Source organism: Antedon mediterranea, chromosome 5, assembly GCF_964355755.1.
Source record: "Antedon mediterranea chromosome 5, ecAntMedi1.1, whole genome shotgun sequence".
NCBI lineage: Eukaryota > Metazoa > Echinodermata > Crinoidea > Comatulida > Antedonidae > Antedon > Antedon mediterranea.
The window spans coordinates 14,172,845-14,194,480 of NC_092674.1; positions in this window are offsets into that span (position 1 = coordinate 14,172,845).

Sequence of the window (21,636 nt, forward strand, 5' to 3'; positions counted from 1 at the left end):
CTTATACACAGGTGCGACTTATACACCGAAATATACGGTATATTCTACAAATAAACAGGATCAGAAATAGACAATGTAGTCGCTTAGTATATATACCAATTTCATCATGTAACTTCTGTGTTCAGTGTTCTGTTATTTACGTACACTATACAACAACACCTGCAGCCCCGTGATTATGTTTAACAATAATATGTAAAATTAATGTTAAACATCAGAGATGTTATCTATCGGGTTGCCAGTTATAATGTAGTAAAAACAAATAATGCTAGAATATAAAAACTACATAATGAAAAAAGAAAACCTGGATAACCCCATTTCGTTAACTATACTAACTTTAGCTAAATTGGAGCTCATCAGTCACACATTGTAGTACATTCCGACTATCAGGAATCTTAAATAAACAATGGTAGGAAAGCGTAAACTTACTGTGAGTTTTTTGTAATTTAAATTATAATAGTATGACGTTAATTAGGCCTATTTCAGATAACAGGATAGCGGATTTTGTTTTATCAGGCTCACTCTGCAATCACGATCTCTTTTCTCGAATTCTAATCTCACATAAACGGGCAATGAAATCATTATTAAAAACATGTAAGCTTATACAGTAGGCATATATTTATAGTATTTATTAATCTATTTTTTGTATTGTTTTACTTGGTTTCATCGTATTAATAGCCTATTCGTGGATACTATTTTAAAAAATACAAACAAAGGTTTGCATTTTTTGACGATGGTTTCGCTGTATAGCTTAATGTCTGTTTCTATAGAAACTCTCAGATCAACCGGCGGACGCTTTAAATAATGTTGCTGATGACTTTTATGATGATTTTGAAGAATAAACTGAATAATTAAAAATGAGGCATATAAAAATCATTTTGCAGGATTGATTTCCGTAATATAAATTATGTAAAAGCGTTGTTTCCAGTTTTTATAGTTGAGGCCGACATATCGAGTATGATGTTATACAAAATTATGATTGCTATAAAAACATGATAGGAAAATAACTATTGTTGTTACGTTGTACCATGTTGTGTTGAAGTTTAACAGAACAATATAAATAGTTCTAATGGTTCTGCTAATTTAGTATTATTTATATAATGTAGTGACAGTACTTTAGGTATGTTATTACCGGTTCGCCATTTAAATTTGAAAATGAAACCATTTATTTTAATAACACTGAACTATATAGCACCCTCATTAATAATGTTTGTAAAACTTACATTGATTGTAATATCCAACTTAGCACCTGCCTTGAGCAAAATACTGCAAACATCTGTGTGGCCCTTACTTGCAGCAGAATGCAAAGGTGTCCAACCGTTCTGAAATATTACAAACATTATGTCATAGTATTTTTCACTTCACATCAAACTATCTAATATTGTACTAAAATAAATAAGGTGTGATCATGTGTAATACAAATTCAATTAAATAATTACATTTATATAATCATTTAAAGTATGTGTAATCAGTGCTACTAAGCGCCTTTGATGATTACATTGTTTACTTAATTATGGCAACACAAACACAATATAAGTATATTAAAGTTACTTTTTGAAACTTAAAATTCAGCACCCGTCTATTTACAGGAACTAATTCAGAAGTATAACCCTGGTCGCCAGGGACTCAGATCTACATAAGATATTACTCGTCTTGTTGTTCCTAAAACTAATGGACTATTTAGTGATAAATCATTTTCTGTCATTGGACCTAAGTTATGGAACAATTTACCTATTAATGTTCGTATTGCTCCAAGTATACAATGTTTTAAAAAATTGTTAAATAGTTTTCTTAATTTAGATATGTACTCCTTTTTTATTTAGAGCGAACGCAAACAAGGATGAACTAACTCAGAACATAATCACTAAGCGTTCAACCCCAGGCAGGCTGCCCACGGCAGACCGGAATACGTGAGGGTACGATCCTCCCTGCCTCTAAAAACTAAACACTTAACAAAAACGAGATGCGAGAAAACAGAAATTACGATATGTACTGCTCTAATTAATGTACAGCGCTTTGGTCTTTGGGGAAAAGCGCTTTATATATACATATACATATAGTATAGTATAGTATACAATACATTGCCATAAATAGGTTGTTAAATGATACGGGTATGTACTTCTTGTATCTAATTTGTAAACAACAATATAATTTTAATTATAAATTTGTAATATTAAACCATTGGACAGTGTGTGTGTGAAATATGTAATGTACTTCCTCTATCTAATTTATAAAAAAATATATTTTAATTAGACTTGTCTTTATTCATTAGGCATAATGTGTATGTACCAGTTCCAGAAACGAATGAAAAACGATTATTAATAAAAGTATGAAAGAACACTTAAAACGAACAATGCTTAATGGTTTTCCTAAAAATTTAACTCAATCATCACCGTGATGAATTCGGGATATTTGCGTCATAACATGAAATACACATAATACTCTATGATCTGCAAAAAAAAAATCTTTATAGTGTGCTGAGTGGTGTCTATCAATTTTGTACATATAGTAACAATGTGGTCCAAGCATGAGCTTTTTTCTTTTCCTTCTATTATTATCCTTAATAACATTGCTAATTAATTTCATTTCTTATAAGAAACTCCTTATATTCTTGTGATAATCCCGCGATAATAATAAGTAACATCAGCAACACTAAATACGTACACTTTTCATAAAGGAGAAATTATATCCAGGTTATTAGTGTATGGGTAGTAGCACAACTATCATTTATTCTGGTGATTACCGTAACAGATCACAGTTTAACGTTGGGAAACATGTAGTGTTAATTTAATATAGGCATAATAAAATAAAAAATAAAAATTATTAATAAAGATTACGGTATAAGTTCACCTTATCAATAAATGATTAGGAGAAAAAAAATAATAAACCGGACGTGTTGGTCAGCCGATTGCAAATTTGAACCAAATCAAATGAAAACGGAATAAAAACAATACCATATATTTATATTGTATGATCAATATTGCACTTGTTTAGTGAATTTTAGATGTTAAAACGGCAACAATACGAGCTAGGCCTACTTTGTAGTGGCATGAAAGTAGAGTATGGCTTACGTGGTTTAACGTCTGAACTGTACTAACTTTAAATCAACTGAAGCTCATCAGTCATACATTTTGGATTTGACAAAACATTTAAAATCAAAACTGATTACATTCCGATTTTCGGGATGTTTAAATATTGTCAAAAAGGTAGGAAGACCTAAACTTACTGTGATTTTTTTGTATTTAAATTATAATAGTATGAGGTTAATTTGGCCTAAAACAGTTTAGTGAATTGTGTTACTCACGCTCACTTTGCAATCACGATCTCTTTTCGCGAATTCTAATCTCACATAAATAGGCAATTAAATCATTCATAAAAACATTCAAATGTCTTAAACTAAATTCTACAATGTAATGAATTAGTGACACCTCAAATATAAGCCTATCGGCCCGGGTGTGTATATGTATGTTAAAAGTACAGCATTTATGCAGACAGCATACACTTGCTGATAGTTATACATATACATACCTATTGACAGTAGCAGAATCGGGTGCTTATTTGCAGTTTTTTTACCAACACATAGCGTGTTACATTAGTCCAGTCTATAAAGGGACTAGTGACATTATCGCACGTCGCATTACCTATAAACTGTCTAATTCTGCCTCTCGGTCATCCTCTAGTAAGTGTGAGCGATGGATCTCGGAATGTTAAATAATAACTCGGGTAAAACATTGGTTACCCTATTTATTGCAATGCTTGCTATTCGTTAAAATAAACATAATCTGTTTGTCAGTGTCTTTTTTAGACTAAATAAGATGAGGAATATAACAATTTAAAGTACCATGTTTATTATTCGGGGCGTGGTGGGTGTTAGGGTGGCGGCGTTCATTCGAGGGAGCCGTTTGTTGGTAACATTTCATAATTAATACATTCCTCTAGATATGGACAAACCTGCCTTTAGATATAAAGAATATTAAGACTAAAAATAATTTTGTTAAAAATATAGCAGAACTTGTATTATCAAGATACTGATTTATGGTGGCCCATCTTGGTTTTGTGTTGTTTTGTTTATGTCCTTTATTACTGTATGTTAATTTTCATTGATATGTATGCTTTTGCTATTTTAGTGTTAGTCTTTGAAGTAAATGTATTTGTTAGTATGGGGCAAACCTTTTGCTATTCGTGACTAAAGAGTAACATTACAACACCGTATTTAAAAATTATCAAGAGGTGATAAATAAATAAACAATTCTATCAAAATGCTTGGTAAATTGTAGATATAGCAGTCAATGAATTCTTCTACAAATATAATTGTGTTTGTGTTAAAATACAATATTGCGTTGATAGTATTATGTGGCGGGGCGTTTATTAGAGGGTGGAGGTTGAATATTCCAAAGATTTTTCACGTCGGAGTGACGTTTATTTAAATAAATGCATTAGACCTAATTGGTATAATCAATGCATTATTTAATTTAAATGAAACACCAAATAATGACAATTATCAGTATTTCGGCATAAGCAAGACGTTTTCAAACGGCTTGCAACACCATGGGCCACAGCATCCCGGGTCTCAACGGCGATACACATGCAGATAACGCACAATTGATTTGATATTTTTATGGGGTTTTTTTTTGCAGTATATATTTTATTTTGCTTAAGTTCAGTCTACACTATCAAACTTTATGTGAAAAAAAAGTGATGTGCCCATATTTGGACATGATGATGTCATATCACTACCATTATTTGGACACATTACACTTTTTTTATATTTTATGTATCTTCATTTCTTATTCAACGTATAAAATGGAACTTCGTGTAATCGCTGACGGGATAGCGACATATTCTGACACTTTGCTTGATTCAATAACAGTAGGTTGGCTGTAGACCACTTTGCAATATACTCTACTACGACGTCCTCTTGTAATGATAATATATCACAATCTGAGCGAATACATCTTGAAAAGAATGTGTCATCCGCGTATTGTCAGGGTTTATTTTGTAAATGTGGTTGCAAAACATAAACATTAAATATTAATGGTCCAAGACATGACCCTTGTGGTATAGCCTACCGGATATAACTGATGTCCATGACAAATACTTGCCCTGAAATACCGGGTGTCGCGATACCTAAGATCATGAAAGCTAAGACCCTCTAAGACCTAAGAATACAAAACCTAAGACACAAGACCAACTAAATGTATCGTAAAAAGCATTAATAAATGAAACCTACTATGTTTAAAATTGTGTATAGATAAACAATAGACACGTTTCGCGCTGGCGAGGTCACCGTCAGTTTGACCTTTTAGTGGGTATACAATGGTAAACAAACAAAGCGAGAGATATGTTAAAGCATGGGAGAACCGAGAGATGATCATCTTAAAAAGCAATCGTCAAAACTAGCCTTTTGATGGAATGGCATGGTAAGGATGTTATTTATTTTCTAAACTTATGTTTTATATATTCACTGTAGAATTATTTGGGCATTTGGTTCGGAATCATCGACTTTATTTATGTATTGTCATTTTTGGTTTGACACATATATTACGGTGCATTTAATACATGTTAACTGTTGATTTTATTTACAAATGTTGCGTAAATATATTAATTATTATCTTTCATTCTTCTTCATGCTCCTATTGCATCTTCCATGTATTATGCGATGTTCTTCGGCGCTTAAACAGACACCCAAGCCTCCTAAGCCTAGACGAAGTACCGCGCATTAGGCAAGGCCACCGGGCGGGCGGAGAGACACGAGCACATCGTGGACGTACCTTTCCTTGAAAAATTTCCAAGATTTTGCGCCACTATCCTTCGGAGCCGACGCAAACCACTCAGCAAGTGTTTGAAAATTCAAAACAGGAATATTTTTCAGTGATTTTGTGTAGTTAAATTCACGATTTATCCAACATATACAACATTTATGATGCACCTTGCAACAAAAGCACTCGGCAGTGGCCATTTCGCTATGCTTTAACACGCACTAGGCGAGAGGTGTTCGGTTTGTTTACAAATCTATACCCACTATTTCTGATTGGTCGCCAGCGCGAAACGTGTCTATTATTGTTTTTAAGCTGTCGTATATTTTATAATGTGTAATCTTAGGCCTTGGATCTTAAGTTTCGTGATCTTAGGTCTTAAGGGATCTTAGGTTTCGTGACACCCTGCAATACCACACGTTGATTTATACCGCTAAAAAAAGTTTAACCACTTTAAAATATTGCTACTAACACCATAATGTGCGCCCAAGGATTATGTGCCAGATGGAGTCAAACGCACGAGAATGATCAAATGATATAATATCTATACGAGATGCGAGATGCGTGTCGATCGAGGAGTCGTTGTTTCGGCGAGTAAGGTGGAACATGATTTTCCGGTATTATACCCATGCTGTCTTTTGTAGAGAAGATCAAATTCGTTAAGATGGGCGTTCAAATCCTCTGTTACTAGACTCTCGAGCCGCTTACATAAAATCGACGTCAGGGCCTCTGGTCTATAATTCTTAAAATCCGTTTTATGTATGGGAACGATGTTGGCCTGTTTCTAGGTGGATGAAGCTTCTCTTCTCTAGACAAACTAAAATTGTATAGATCAGACAAAATTGGTCACAGGCTGTAAGTATCATATCAATAACGCCATCAGGCCCAGAAGCTTTGTGTGTAGTCGTTTTAAATATTTTATTTAATATCCGATCAGGATGAATATACAGATCCGTAAGTTTAGGAACATCTAGACATGGCGACGTGATTTCGTTCGTACTACCATTTTGATCAGTAAAGTACGATGCAAACAACGAGTTGAATCCCTAAGATTTTATTAGGGTCATTACAAACAGAATCATTTAAAAGACAAGTTGTCTACACAGGTTCTCTTTGACTTAATAAAAGACCAAAACTGTTTTAAGTTATCAGATTTGTTCATTAGATTATACAACGATCGGCTATAAGAACATTCAATTGAATATTTTATTTTATTTCGTAGGCTATTCTCTTTATCCCAGTCATATCAGCCTTTCCAGTTTGCTTCTGGTCTTTAGTGATTAATGACCTCAATTGACGTTTCCCTCCTATATTATTATACGTTTCATGTAACACATTATCAATTCCTTTAACTTTTAAAATTATATTCCTATGATGGGTGTGGACAGTAGACATAATCAATGATAAATGACATTTCGCGTATTATCATATTCATTCTCGGTAACAGTGGGTTCAGTTCTGTGGTGGGTCAAATCGCATACAATAAACATTTAATTGGTGGATGGTCAAACATTGTAGTTTCATTTTTCCCTGTTCATACCTATATTTTTTTTATTTTTTTTTATTCAGTTGACAACCAACTACGATGAAACCGCCACTAACAGGTTGAATGTAAACATAATAAACTATAATAATACATTCAAATATGCAACAATAACATAAACAAAAATCGGAACACTATAGAGATTTAACAATTTTACCCTTAAATACATTTAAACTATCATAAAATAAATCAATATCCAAACAAGTAAAAAGCACACTATTAAATGTGTTAGGTAACCGCTGAAAATACCTGTTTTTTGCATTCAACACGACCACAAGGAACGTGAAGCAAACACTTCCTGCGAGTACGAGTTGGTATATTCAACTTAAACAAAGCAACAAGAGGACAATAATAAACAGAATTGAAAGAGTTGTACAAAAATACCATATCAAAAACAACTCGATTTTCGAGAGAAATAAGAGTAACATTATAATTAGGACAAGTGCGAGTAAGGAATGTAATAAATTTGTTCTGAACATTAGAAATACGCCGAGTTTGTGTACAAGAAATTGAATTAAAAATGACTGAACAGTACAATGATGTTAATTCTCCATCGAAAAACAACAATTTAACTTACTATCAATCAAAACTCCCAAATCCCTTTGAAAATTAACATAATCTAATTCCTGATCATTTAACTTATATTTGGTTAAAATAGGCTTTCGCTGATTATACTATGCCCAAGAAAAACCCGTCGTGTTATTTTAACATTCTTACTACATCAAGACGTAACTGAGATTTCACAACACAAGTCCTAAGTAGCATTTCTGTTACCAATCTCATCTTTGTTGCCTCCAAATAATAACACTAGGTATATTACCCGGGTCGTTATATGTTGGGTTTTGTACATAATGTAGGGGACACCTCATGAAACGTCACCAAAAACATGCATAATGCAGTAGTCATATGCGTCTTGCCCGGGTCTCTGGTTTCCATGGGCGTGGTCATGTTATCGAGAACCATTCATATACACTCACTGGAAGGTGAGAGAGCAAAGCAAACGAATCTAGTTATTATAAATACGCTAACATTTACCTCATGGAAAACATTTAGCTCGTAGTATCATGAACGTGCGCATATAGCGCATCGTGGTGTTAAGCCGAATCACAAAAATATTAGTGAAACGCGTAATAACATTGCAGTAATTATTATTAATTCATAAATTTAATGAAAATATAATCAAACAAAACAATTGTTCTGGAAGTTGTTTAAGGGTTTATTTATTTATTGTTCTACGATTTATTTTTAAACAATGTTAATATATGTTTTGGTATTGGAATATGTCATATTTTCGATGAATTAAATACACTTATTTTAATAGCTACAAGATATATATTCAACTGTAACATTAAAGAAGACCCACTGTATTTTAATAAATGTAAAGTCAGTGTTAAAAGAAATATTGAAATAGAAACAAATGTTGATTTGAAAATGACAATATGCATACAACCTAAAATTAAAAAATTAGGAGTATAGTCTACCTTTTAACTACCATGATATGTATAAATGTTTGTTTGTTTGATTGTGTTTTGTTTTGTATCTTGTTGTTGAGAACCATTTTTTTTGTCTTGTTGCTACAGCTGGTGGCGCATTGTTGTTTTTTTTTTGTAATTGAAATAATTAAAAAAAATATTGCGACAGCAGTTATTACAAATTGCGACAGCAGTTATTACAAAGTACGGCAGCAGTTATTACAAAGTGCGACAGCAGTTATTACAAAGTGCGACAGTAGTTATTACAAAGTACGAGAGCTCGATTACTACAAAGTGCAAAGGTTATCACAAAGTGTGACAGTTTTGTCACCATGTGCGTACGACAGGTATTACAAAGTATTATGTGACGATCATTACAAAGTGTGACAGTACAAAGGGGGTTTACAGATAGTTATTATATATGCGATATTTCAAGACAGTTTATCAGGAATCGACCCTATTTTTGTTATTTCTTGAGTTAAGTTTCGGGATCATTAATTTGAAAAATATAGGTCTTGGTGAGATCTTGCTTGGAGGTTTCTAGGTCCCGGTGGCGATTTTTTTTTCGTACATAAGTTGGGGACCCCCTCATGAAACGTCACAAAATAAACATGAATAATTCATCAGTTAAATTTTCTTGCTCAGTGTGCACCCACGCGTATAGCAACAAGAACAACTGCGATACGATTCTAGGCCTAGGCGATTCTCCACTGTGTTTGCGGCGTGCGATTTCATAAAAGAATAGCGGCGTTTTGTGTGGATTGTCGAAATAATCTGTCTTTAGTTTTTGGTTTTTTTTTAATATAATTTATTACTAAAGAATTACGTGTTAAAATTATAGTTTCTATTAATACTATTAGGCCTAATTAGTAGTCTCTAAAGCTCGTATCTATTCTAGTAGTCTGTGTGGGTGTGTGTGTTACTGTTAGGTACTCCGAGTAATAAATTAAACAATTACATTACACAAAATTTATTCTCGTGTTCATATACGCGCATTTTTAAAGTTACATTGAGTACATGCATATTGTTTGATAATAAAATAACAGAATTAAAAAATTACAGTACACAAAATTATACACATTCTTTATTCTCGTGTGTCTAAACTTTCTTTGGGCTATGACCAATACTACTAATGTGTCTTGCTTAGCTGTCGATTAGTCTCGACACATTTTGCATAGTGGTAGTGTGTGTATGTGTGAAGACTGCTCAAGAGTGCGCCAAGGCAATCACGTGAATCCTAGGCCTAGGAAGAATCGTATCGCAGTTGTAATAATCACTTGTTGCTATACACTTGGATGCACACGGAACAACAAATTTAACTGATGAATTATTCATGTGTATTTTGTGACGTTTCGTGAGGGGTCCCCAACTTATGTACGAAAAAAAAAATCGCGTCCCGGGGTTTAAATGACCGCGACTTTTAAACTATCATTGGTTGATCTAACTGCCCAATGTCAAGATTAACCTTGACAAGGTAGCGGTGTTCCGAGACATGTGATGGTACAACCGTGCAGTTTTCGACAATACAGTAATCCTTGATACAAAGTATGAAATGATATATGACCCGCAATGTGATTTGGTTCATTTAGGTATGCTATGTACGCCGGTACGCTCTTTAAATTTAAAAATTAAATATTTATTTAATCACACTGAATTATATAGTAACACTTATTATTAATGTTTGTAACACTTACATTTCTTGGAAGATCCAATTTAGAACCAGCCTTGAGCAAAATAGTGCAAACATCTGTGTGGCCGTTTTGTGCAGCCACATATAAAGGTGACACTCCATCCTGAAACATTAAAAACATGATGTTATAGTAGTTTTCACTCTAAACAAAGTATTAATATTGTACTGAAATCAATACGATCAATTAAAAATAACGTTATGGATTCAAATAATGCTACTTTGTTAAATTAAATAAAGATTATTAACCTCTGGTGTTTACTTTAAGATAATGTATTGTATACGTATACATTTGTCTTGCTTGTATAATATTATTCATATAAGTACTGTACAAATGTAAACCAAATAAGTGTTTCTTTGCCTTTATCAGGTAGTGCTAACGAGTGAAAATTATGATAAAGTGGCACTTGAACTGGCAGTTATGACAAAAAATATAATACTAGGATCCAAATTCTGTTCAACTAAATACTTACTATTGGTTTTGTTGTAGAGTTACTGGGCTGGAATAGTTTTTTTTTATATTTTTATTTTTTTTTAAAGATGTTTTACTAAATCAAATTGATATATCGATTCATATCCTTTTAATGTATCATTTGCATAAAATAAATAATGTAGCTCGTACAGAACAACACAATACAGAAACAGAAAAGTCACCATTAAAAAAACATCATTCTCTAACATTCAGTGTTCTAAAGGCAGATGTTAAAACTATTACGAAACCTATTTGCACGAGGGGTGATGGACCGCTTCCTTGAACTTCAAAAATGGTGCATGCGATAGGTTGGGTCTTGTAAAATCGAATGTGTTTTCTTAGTAAAGTATCTAATGATTCAAATTGAGATCTGCTTGAGATCTGCTCTGCTAGTTTGAGTTCAAACGTGTCCTTTTGTGCCATTTTGATACCCTTACCCTTAATTGGTCGTGCCATTTAATATCACTAGTGATTTATTTACAATCTCATCTTCAGAGTGGGTACCGTATTAATTTCATATTGTAGGTGATTTTACGTTATAAAATGTCGTCATTGTTTTCAATTGTTTTCACCTGCTTTGATAGAGACAATACTGTTAATAATTGTTTATTAGTAAACACATAGTGTACCCAAAACCAACCCAGTGTATTTGTGCACATACTAGTGTGTAACATTTGTATTTTAGAGCGTTTATTTGACACGAAAAAGCATGTGAACTTCTGAAAACGTACATAATCATAATTATAATGTAGTACATATTGAATTTTGACGTAATGATTGTTGTTGTTTTTTTAGACCACAGTAAGTGGTTGGTGTAACTTCACATTAATGATATATTGAAACATCATATGTTAATTAGTCACCTTAATATGGTCATTTGCCATATACGATGATTTAAAAATTCAGAGTTTTAATATTATAGTATTACAGTTGAACCTTCGTGAGTGGTCACCTCCCTTAACGGTCGTAGTTTCAAAAGCACGTTTGTTCTTCATCTAATTAGTGGACCTCCTGTAAAGCAGCCATCTAATGTGAGCGGCCTAAGCAAATTTGTTTACAACACATCAGATTGTTTGTATGGTAAATTACCTCCCTTAAGCGGCCACACAAAAAATTGGCTGCAGTCGCGTGCGCAAATTTTAGCTTAGTATTTACCGACCGACCAACCGACCGACCAAAATAGTGAGCTGTAGAGTTTGCACGCGACTAAAAATACAATTTTGATACTTATATTGTGCTTTATATATTAGCTTCATTTCGAAGCGGTTTTAAAGATATTTCTGTAAAGAACATTTCTGTGTGTTTTTAGATGAGATGAGAAAACTACACAGATTTTGATTGACTGAAGAAATGATTTGCACATTTGTAGAATACATTTTGCACATTTAACGGCGTTTGCACAAATGTGGTTGTTTGCACATTTGAAGGTAAAATGTTTGCACAAATGTGGTTGTTTGTACATTTGAAGGTAAAATATTTCCACAAAAGTGGTTGTTTGCACAAATGTGACTTTTTGCATATTTAACGGCTCCACACGGGCACTACACGAGCGAAGCCCTTGATCAATATTAGGACCAATCAAGGTACTTTAAACAGTCCTGGCTTAGTCATCACTCAGATAAATGTAAGAATAAAATGACACTGCTGTCAATACAGACGTCGTATGCATTGTCTATTAAGACTGATGCAGGCCAAAACAATAATAAAAAATGCTTTATAAATTTAGTTACACAAATAAAAATATGAAATCATGAGAAGAAACACTCGGGAATTTACCCTGTGAGAATTATATTCATGGCTAATGCCTCTATGTTAATAATTTGAAGTAATCATCGGCTATCGCAAGGCGTAAACACCTACATCGGATGTAGGCATAGGTGTTTACACATGTGTTGGAAAATCAGATATTCTTTAATAGACCGTATAGATAGATAGATAGATCGTTGTTTTCTTTGTTTTACTAAATAATGGAAATAAGAATTTAGTCGAGTCGACTTTAGATTTGCAAGTAACAGAGAAGCATTTCTGTTGTCCGTTGTCAGATGGTTATTGGATCTGTGTTGTTGATTTCCCTAATACTTATGTAATTAACCGCTTTAAGTCACCCTGCATAGTGGGTATTAACAATGTATTAGAACTCTAGTAACTGCCGTTTTCTACTTTCGACTCAATGTATTTAATTTTTTTTATGAATATGAACAGTTTGTCTTAAATGAAAGTTAAATTGAATTTGAATTGCGTGTTTATTGTATTAACAATTGTCTGTAATTTTAGTATTAATTTGTTTAATATTTTCTTATGATGGTTAATTTTACAGGAACAACTTGGTACTTTTTTTTAAATTCTTTTTTGGAAATTAGTGCAATTAAAGCGTAATTTTAATTAATTAATTAATTAATTTTGAATTAAAATTCAGCAATCGTCATATTCCATTTGGAATACTACGTCCTGTAAAATGACTAGAATTTACTCATGGTTTCCACATATCATGTTATCGCACCCCATCCTATTACTATTGAAACCGAATTGAAACATTTTCAAAAAGCTTTTTATGGTGGTCACAAAATGCCAAGGTACATTAAAGAAACGCTCATCGTTAGATCTATGTGTAGTAATGAGAAATATACAAACAATGATGTTGTTGTGATGTCGTGGGTGAGTGTCAGGTGAGGCGGCGTTCATTCGAGGGAGGCATTTGTTGGTAACATTTTATAAGAAAATAAATTCCCTTAGATATGAACAAGTACAATACCGTGTTTGATATTATCAAGAAGTGATAACAGTAAACAATTGTATGAAAATGCCTGGTAAATAAATAGATATAGCAGTAAATGAATTATTCAACAAGTATAAGTATGTTTGTTTTATAATACAATATTGTGTGTATAAATTTACGTGGCGGGGTGTTTATTAGAGGGTGGAGGTTGGATATTCCAATGATGTTTTATTGGGGAGGAGGCGTTCATTCAAAATAAATGCGGTATTAGTTATCAGCTATTAATAATATAACAATTATCGTAGAAGGAGATAGGTGTATGCGAAGCATCCTCTTATTATTGTGTGCGGGTAATTCTCCAGATAGACATCCATTAGACAATGTAAACCACGATCGGAATTATCTAACTCAATTTAATTAGTAAACAGGGTTACATCAGGTGTTTAAAATCAGTACCGAAAGTACGAACCAACTTTATATATCCTAGAAGTAACACGCGATTTACCGAATTTTGCCTTTACGTTAATTTATATATAGATGAAGTGACCTTTAAAGTTCAGTATATACATATATTTATCGGCTAAATTTTAGCATAGAAAATATAAGAACCGCGAACGTAAGACGTAGGCCTACCCACGGGCCAAGAGGTATTCTTTTATTATTCAACTATTCTAATGTTTTAACATCGCTAATCGCGCGACCCTTTGAAACTTGTCGTTCTATATGATGTGCGAGCGTGCGCGATGCTATATTCTAGGCGTTGGAGTAAACAACCCAACGAAAGTGACAGTGGGGAGACGTGTTAATGATCGTTGCGAATGAACTGCCGTTGCTTACAAAGGGAGCATACCGCCTCTCGTAACTACGCATTTTGGTCCCCGGATGTGTAGCATGGTCCCGGGTGTCTTGAGGCCAAGTAATAAGATAATAGAGTTACTGTATATTATATGTTTCATACAAAGGGACACCACCAGACAAGTAAATCCTATCCCTAGCAAGTAACTTTGATTCAGATGTTGGTCCTTGGAACTTTTATACAGCCCAGATATCCACACGTGAACCGCACTGAAAATGAGTTCGTGAATTAGACGTTTTACTGTAATATTAAATATGTTTGTTACTAAAACAAGTTTGATCAAATAAATTCTACAATATTAGGGCCTAATAAATCATATTTTTCCTCAGAAATAAGGGGAATGGCGCTTCTGCACACGTGCCTGTTTGTGAGTGAGAATCAATAATGCACTATGATTAATTTTAAGAGGTTCAGGGAAGTTACCATTTACATACTAACAACTTGCGTACGATTAGTGAGATAAGATTGGAACCAATCTCAGTACAAATCCTTTTTTTGTAAAACAATTGCCTTTTTTAAACGTCTATAAGATTTATGGTTGAATGAGCTTATTGAAAACCGGATTGGTAAGTACTGTATGAATAATTTTATTTTTGGAAAGATACATTTCAACATTTCCTCATTTATGATGATAATTAGTGAACAAGGTAAATAAGCCTATGCGTTTTTTTTTTAAATTATCTTGGCGAATGTTCGTAAGACACACATTAAAACGTGAGGCAACGTATTTTAGGACAGAATATTGTTTTGTTGATAACTATTTTATTATTTGTTTTATAATTATTCTTGTGTCCGAGATGTTTTAGTGGATTTTCATAATTATTAGGTTTGTCTTAATTTCCATCAATCTTATAAAGAAAGTAATTATATTTAGCTATTTTGATCGGCCTAAACCAGGCAAACTAGGATTTGTATATCTTTCCTAAAATTGAAAATAAACTCTTTTTTTGTGAGTGAGTGAGTGGCCGAGCGGTTAAGACAGTGGAACCGTAATTACGTAGCCATAACATCGGCAGGGGTTCGAGGCTCACTCACTCCATGGTTCTGGTGGTAGAACGAGTCTTCTCGGATAAGGACTATAAACCGTAGGTCCAGTGTACACATCCAGATCGTGTGCACTTTTTTTTTTTTTTTTTAAATTTATTCTGGTTTATTAAAAACAAAGACATGGCAGTACAAAACTGAATTGCGTCCAGTAACATAAACATTCAATATAAAAATATATATATATATCTATATATAAATTTACGTAAGGGCAAAATTCGGTAAATTGCGCCTTACTTCTAGAATTTGTACTCGATGGTATATAAAGTTGGTTCGTACTTTCGGTACTGATTTTAACCACCTGATGTAACCCTGTTTACTAATTAAATTAAGTTAGATAATTAGTTATTGACGATTAAAACGAATTTAGGTTCAACGATTTGCCCCAAATAGGGGTGTTTTCCGATCGTGGTATACACTGTCTAATGGATGTCCATCTTGAAAAATACCCGCCACAAAAATGCGAGGAGGCTTCGCATTTTCCTATCTCCTCCTACGATAATTGTTTTTAATAGCTGAAAACCGGTTGAACAGCTAGAATACAGCATCATAATGTTGAAGACAGGCCGATTTTCTTAAAAAAATACTATTTTGATAGATTTAATATACGTTTATACAAATGTATTGATTTGCGATGAATGGAACATCCCAATCTCTCAGTCTGCCAGAGTTTGGTTTAACACAAGTAGGTAAATTTATGAGCCCCTGGTTTAACACATACGGTAGGTAAATATATGGGCCCTTTGAGAATAAACTTGCAATACTTTGACAATACTGTAAATACCTCATTTGAATCGAAAATTTCTTACTGTGAATGTTCGTACTGTTAGATGTAATATAAAAATATATACAAATAAACTTTATTACTGAGATTGTGGATAGGCTGTACTGTTAGATATATAAACACATTATTATATACAAATAAACTTTATACTGACAGTTCCTTCTCAACGTTTGTATTAATTAATAATTACCAAAAATATAAACGTCGTAGTGGTGTATCATGACATGTACTTTAATATTTCAATCGATTATGACAGTGACAGTTTTAACAAAGTATTATTTATTAAATCTCAAATGTTTTACTGTATTTAGAGGTATAGTATTTATAGGCCTATAAAACAAGAACAAAATATTTCGTTACTGAGTTGATAAAGAATATATTTAAAAATTGTTCCTCTTTGTACCTATCCGCTTTCCCATCCCTCAACCCTAATGTTACATACAAAACACAAATTGGGTTTCTTTAAATGAGGCCAAATCAAAAATTTGGACTCATTTTGATAAGTTTCTCCTTCGGAAGTAATTCACAGGGTGCTAATTTTAGTTGACTACACAAATCATCGTGTCTATTTATTCGTTTCTGTAAACGACAATGTATTATAGTCCTGCGGTACGTACATTTGAAATCGCCAGTTTTGCTACGCTGAAATTACTGTGTATTCGAGAACCATCTGTGGGCACGACCTAGATGGTACGCGAGCGAAGCGAGCGTACCATCTAGTATACAAAATGCATTAAAAAAAAAAAAGAATATACAATTACAAACTTACAAAGATATATATCAAAAACGAGCAAAATTACACAACCATCTAATATAAAAATATATATATACACATAAATTCATAAAAAAAAAAAAAAAAAAATAAAGAATATACAATTACAAATTTAAAAACTGCGAGTAAAATTATTAATTATCCGTAGGCCTATCAAAATTAAGAATTGCATATATATATATTATTGCACTATAAGGTCATTGTTAATCAGGAATGGGAGTGTGGATTTCTTAAATCTTTCTGTTCTACATTTAATTTGGGATATTTTGTTTGCGTTTCTGAGAGATCTACCTGTCGCTTCAGCACGGGTATTGGGGATAATATTACTAAATTTTTCATGGACACTCCTCCCAAACTTCAGAAAAAGCTGGAGACGACGGTCACAGAGCCTATCAAGAGAAAATTTCTTTAGGGCTGCAGTGTACGAATAGTACCTCCTCCCTAGTAAAATTCTTAAAAACCTCTTCTGGACCGATTCCAGGTCAAAGCTTAATTCGGAAGTCAGGGAGGAGTGCCAGGTTGGACAAGCATATTCAATTATGGGGCGTATGAAAGATTTATAAATCTTAATTAACTGATCTTCTGGTGCACCAAATCTTTTAAGTACCTACACAATATGCATGGCTTTATTGGCCTTGCTAACGATCTCACCAATGTGTGTATCCCACTTAAGGTTATCTTGGATAGTTACACCTAAAAGCTTCAATTGCTTAACAGTCTCAACTTGGACTCCATTATTAGTCAGTAAATCATAGTAACCAGGAGTTTTGCAAAAGTTAATCTCCACTGATTTACACTTATTAGGGTTAAGGGACATTTTATTTATTTTACACCATTCCTCTAAATTACTAAAGTACGATTGAATAGAGTCCTGACAGTTATTTTTTGAGATATCAGCGAAGGTTAGATCGTCGACAAATTTCCACCTTGTAATGCAATCTGATGCCGAGTCATTGACCATTACTTAAAAAAGGCTTGGGCCAGATTTCGTTCCTTGCGGAACACCGCAAAATATAGATGTCCAACTGGAAATAGCGCTACCATAGAGCACTCTTTGTTCTCTACACGTTAGGAAGCTACAGAACCACGGGATGATAGATTTCCTGACACCAATTGATATCATCTTACTGATTAGTACCTGGTGTCTAATACGGTCGAAAGCTTTGCTGAAATCTACAGCAAGAATTCGTGCTTTGTGACCAGGTTTTTCCAGTCCAGAAAGAAGGTAGTGTAAGAGTCCAATAAGGTAATGACTCGTGCTGATACCTTTGACATTACCAAACTGCTGTTTATCTATAATGGTAGATAGGTCTTCATTTAACCATTTAGTTAGAAAATGTTCAAAGATTCGGATAAACAGTGGCGTAAGCGAGATCGGTCTAATCTGTTCTATACTGACTGTACCTTTTTTCTTTGGTATCGGTATAACGGTAGCTTGTTTCCAAGCTTTGGGTACAATACCTTCTTTCAAAGAAGAATTAAATATATGCGTTAGGGGTTCTGCTATTTCGGGTGCAAATTCTTTGATGATAACTGGTGGAATTTCTCCAGGTGGAACTGATTTATTAATCTGCACTTTTAATAATTGTTGTTTAACTTCAAAGCATAAAATTTGTGGCGGTGGACTCTCAGCTGGGAGGTATGTAGGTAATTCGTCAAGTTTGAGAGGATCCAGTTCACGACAAATTTTTGCGAGGTGTTCATTAATTTGTTTAGAGGCAACGGAATCTGGGATCGGTAAAGGATTATCAAATGTAATTCTTGGTTTGTCTTTACGTTTACCACAAATCTGCTTCACTTTGTCGTACCATTTTCGGGGATTGCTCACCTCAAGCATTTTTACTTTATAACGATAGTACTTCTCCTTAGCTTTCTTTATTTCCCATATTACCTTATTTCTAAGTGTTTTGTAACGTTCATGTTTTTTCTTCCTAAAAGCAGTTTGTCTATACCTGATAAGTTTTTTAATGTATGGAGTGATCAAAGGTCTATCGGTAGAATACACTCGCAAATGTTTGGTAGGAAAACACTTGTTGTATGCGGAGGTGAGGGTATCGTTCATTATGTTCACTTTATCATCTACATCTTTTATATTATAGACCTGTGACCAGTCAAATTTGGTAATCCAGTTTTCGAAGCTTCTCATCGACGAATCAGTACAAGGCTTAAAAATCTTTGTAACCATTTTACCATTACACTTAATTGAGTTCAGCGGTTTCCAAATAATGACATTGTGATCACTTTTTCCAAGTGGGGCTTGAATTGTAGGAGTCATATAAAAATCTTTAAGGTCCGAAATTATGAGATCAAGAATTTTGTCTCCTCTGGTTTTATCCTTAACAACTTGGTGCAAATCAACGACATGTTTAATTAGAGAGGAGATATCAACACTGTTGAAATCCCCAGCAATAATGACTTTCGCTAAATTTCTTCTTGAACGGATAGTGTCAATCGAATTTCTAAGATGGTTTAAGAGGTCACGTTGATGGTCTTTGTTTTGGCTGGGGCTACAATAAATGGTACACACATATATTTCAGAAACTTCACGGGGAAGCTTATAAGGCTGTAATTTGACCCAAACACATTCTAGTTCGTCTGGAACAGTAATAAAATCAACGTGATCAGAAGGAATGCTGTTGTGGACGTAGGTTGCTACACCTCCTCCTCTGGTATTTGTGCGGCTCTTATAGAAAATGTTATAGTTACTGACCTTGCAAATATAGTCTCCATTAAACCATGTTTCCGCAAGTGTACAAACTTGGATGTTATTATGTTCGAGTGTTACCTGAAGGTCTTCCATTTTATTACAAATAGAACATGGATTCGTAAATAGAAAAGTGGGAAACTGGTATTTCGTCACTTTATTATTATTAATCTTATTAATATTAGCTGAGGTAGATATTGGAATCAGGTTAGATTGATTGACGCTTCCTGATTTATTTAGTCTAACTGAACGGTGTGTGATCAAAGTATCAATTGTTTTCCTCATTTTACGGCCACCGCGACGTCCTCGGTGACGTCTACGGTTTTTTATGACACCTTTTCCTTGCCATATAATAGGTTCGTTTCCGTTACGAAATATTCCATTTTCTATTAGGGTTTTACAGCAAAAATCGTTCAGTATTTTACTCTCGCATGTAGAAGAAAGAAGTAAAATTTCATTTCGAGTATAGCAAATCATCGTTTAGGTTGAAATGACCGATTTATGTTAGGCCTACGCAAGGTCAAGTATGAGCTCCACTTAATTGACCGTAACGGACGCGACAAGCACACCACCTGCAGGCTCACTACGTACGTATTCCCAACACAACAGGGCTACCTATACATAGCCTATAGGCGCCTAGGTTCAAATTATCATCCGGAGAGTAAACAAAACCTCGCACAAAATTAGGTTATCCACAAACAAAAAACATCAAAATATGATACAAATTAGCACAAACTATTGTACGACAACCATAACAAAGTTAATCCAAACAAAAACGGAGAAGGCTGCTACCGACGTACTCACAGCGCCAAATTTACATCTTTAAAGAACCTAGTACATCTTTCGAGACGAGTAGGGGGTTACCCCGGTGTATTAGTACATCACAGCCACTGATCACCAACTGGGCCCTCTGGGAGACCAGTCTTTGACTGAAGAGGTTACCCAGTATAAATATATATTTCAATTCAATTCAATTTATTGTCATCCCAATTCAGAGAAAAATTAACGTTATACGAGCACGTCAAAAGTGACAGGCTACGGACGTGTAAATTAAAAAATATAAATGTTTTTAAACATTTCAACATTTTTAAACATGTTTAGTAATTTTGGTCAGTATAGTTCACTATGTCGGTGGGTCTGTCGGTCTGTCTGTCGGTCTGTCTGTCGGTCGGTATCACTATGCATTGTAGCACGCGACTTAATGGCTGTTGGCCTTGTTATATATTTGTTGCTGTTAGGATAAAAAATATTTCACTTCAAAGACTTTCCAAAATAGTGATACACAACAATGACAACAAAAAAGAGGTGAAAACAAATTCTATTTTACGTTCTTGTCACTATAAATATTTTGAACAACTGAGTTGGACAAAAAGGTGCGTTATATTGGTTCAAATGTGCAAAGTTGAAATAAAAAAGATATTTCGAAACCAGTGTTACACTGTAAAAATAATTTTGGAAAAGACACAAATAAAGCATAAATCAGCAATTATCACTGCCTACAGTACTTATCAACAAAACCACATCACCAAACGCGTGGTCATAAAGCAAATATTCAATTCACAGTCATTCATTTTCTGATTTGTTAAAAAAATTAATTTGTGTATTGTTTTATATTATTGTAATTCGATGTTTTCTTTATTTTTAGTATTATAATGACAATTATTATCGTATTGTCAATAAGGATTTAGTCGAGTCGACTTTAGATCTGCAAGTAAGTAACACAGAAGATGTTCTCTTGTGCGTTGTCGGGTGGTGATTGAATCTGAGTTGAACATTTTTAATAAGTAGGCTATTTATTAGATTTTCCTAATACTTAACGTCACCCTTAATATG